Raw genomic sequence first — 2706 nt, 5'->3', positions numbered from 1 at the left:
GCATTTGTTCAGCTTTGCTGCTGAAGTTTGCTGTTGGAAACTTATCAGAGGCTGAGAGAGGAGAGTCTGCCTGCCCAGCGGGGAGTGGAGATGCTCCTTCCTCTAATGGTCCCTCCATCGCTGGAGGTTCTTGCTGCCCTCTGATCTGTGGTTCTCATATCATCCCTCTGTTGCGGCGCAGCCTGTTAGGACCAGTTATGAGGCCTGTTATGTATGTTGTTAATCATTAAGGGAAACATACAGTAAAAACATTCCATCTGTTGAGGAAATGTTCTTTCATGTGAGTCCCAGATGTCTCTGTGTGTGCCTGCTGCATGGAGCTGGACTGCCCCCTACTGGATGCAAGGGTCAGCTCCACTCTGATGCACACAATAGGCTGGGACTACAGACACCTTTGGTTTACGCCAGAAAATCTCTCTGTCTCTTTATCGATTGTTCAGTTATTTTCCCTCTTTATGTCTCTCCCTCTTTCTCGCGGCTGTAAATAAAGCTTGTTTGTTCCCTGGAAGGTGATGCCGGTGGATCTTGGTATTTAGGTGATGGAAACAGGTCATCAACCACGGAGTGAGAACTATTGTGTTCTGGTAAGAATCTCTTCAACTCCCATAGATCTTATCCTCTAGATGCACGCAAGCACACATGAATGCCCGCACATGCACAAGAGCACACACACACAGACATACACACTATCAGAGTGTATTGTGCATCTCAAACCTGTCTTCCTGTCTTTCGTTGCCAGCTTCATTCAGAGATAACCTCTCCACTTTCCCTCCTTTTCACCTTCTCAAACATCACCTACACACAATGCTGTTGTACAGGGGATCATCAGATAAGGGTTGATACCTGATGGGAGAGATATCTCCATAAAGAGCCATTGTGAGGGGAAAGTGAAGATCTGATCTGTTCTTTCTTCACACTGATCTGGACAGATCCTCAGTGGGCCTCTGTCATACAGAACAGAGCAGCAGCCAGAGAGAGAGAGAGAGAGCGAGCGAGAGAGCGAAAGAGAGAGAGAGCGAGAGAGAGAGAGAGAGAGAGAGAGAGAGAGGTGGAGGTGGAGGTGTCAAGCAGAGCTGAGCAGAGAAAACATCCTGCATGACGTCATTTGTTTTGTTGTGGTGTAATGTTGTAAAGTATTGAGCGGTATGGTGTTGTGTTGTGGTGTGAGATGTGTGGTGGTGTGAGGTGTGTGTGCGGTGTCTGTGGTGTGAGGTGTAATGTAAGGTGCAGAGTGTATGGTGTGAGGTATGGAGTGGTGTGTGTGAGGTGTGGAGTGGTGTGTGTGTGCGGTACAGTGTGGTGAGACTAGAGCAGTGTTAAACCCAGCAGGGGTGTGTTTTGAGGGCAGGAAGCAGAGCAGGAACATTATCAAGATGTGATGCGCAGAGCAAGATGATCTGAGCTCAGACAAAGAGTGACTGAGATGGAATAAAGCTCAGTCCTTTGTGCTGGGCTCAGACTAAGAAATACACCAATCATCTCTCCAGCGGACCGGTCCATTATTCCCTGCAGACTGGCTCCCAAGGATTAGATTGATTCCTACCACTCTCTCTTCTCACCTCTCCCTCTCCTCTAAATTGCATTTCTCCCGGTTGAGATGTATTACAAAAGGAGGGGAATCAGTGGCAGATTGAGAGAGAGAAGAGGTGTGTGTAGGTGTGTGTTTGTGTATGTGTGTGTCCATGGGGCATGGTAATAAGACTGAGAGTGATGAAGGAGGAGGACAATGAGATGAAGGGAGGAGAGACGTGCCAACTTGACAGACAGATCTGTCTGACTCCCAGTGACAAAGACCTGGAGTGTTAACCTGCTGAACCTCAGCTGTACTATCATGTATTAAGGCAGGACAGATGGACAGAGACAGAGCCCAGCAGACAGACAGACCTGAGAAAGGAAGACACCAATATGCTCTACAGAGACTAGGACTAGCCTTAACGTGAGTCCTTCCATGCTCCAGTTTTTTTATGCCAGAGTCAGTGTGGGATGTTGTGGGCCTGAGTGTTAGTATTAGTCCCTCTGTGTGGGATTGTCTAATAAAAAACAAAACAATATTTGAATATTTGTGAGCAGCATACAGGTTAACACGCGTTCATTTCCATTAAACGTGACCTTGAAACATTTCAATAAGTATACCAAATGCTGTTGATTGCTGTGTTGTGTATTAGTCAATTGCATCCACACGGTGGGGCAAGTGGCTCTCATATTCCACAGCCACGGCGAAGTAGCTTGAATCCAAGCTATAGCCTATTTTTCAAAATGTTTATTTTATAAATGTAGCTACTAAAAACACAAGTCGTTTAGAATTTCCGAACCCACAATTTGTTAGCATTTCCGGACCCACAAGTCGTTAAATAATAAATAATGCCGCGAAGAAAGGATCTGTGTCTCACATGGTTTTTCACATGACCGCACAGTCATGTGAAGTGTTCACTATACTGTGATCATACTACTAGCTATACCATGTGAAATAATGTTTAACTTTGTACATGTTCAATTAGTAATAGAACAATAGAATCTCACTCAAGTTTTTCCATGTCCCGTGCCTTGCATCCCCCTTTGCGCGCATCAAAACGCTGACATCTGCAGTTTCTTTAAAGACTAAAACCGCCTAGAAAAGTCGACATGGTCTGTTGACCATTAGCTAGTTTTGCTAGTTTAACTTGTAGGGATGAAGAACAAACAAACCAGAAGAAAACCACTAGGCAG

Source organism: Osmerus mordax, chromosome 2 (genome assembly GCF_038355195.1).
Source record: "Osmerus mordax isolate fOsmMor3 chromosome 2, fOsmMor3.pri, whole genome shotgun sequence".
NCBI classification, from domain to species: domain Eukaryota; kingdom Metazoa; phylum Chordata; class Actinopteri; order Osmeriformes; family Osmeridae; genus Osmerus; species Osmerus mordax.
This window is presented reverse-complemented; position numbering follows the sequence as displayed.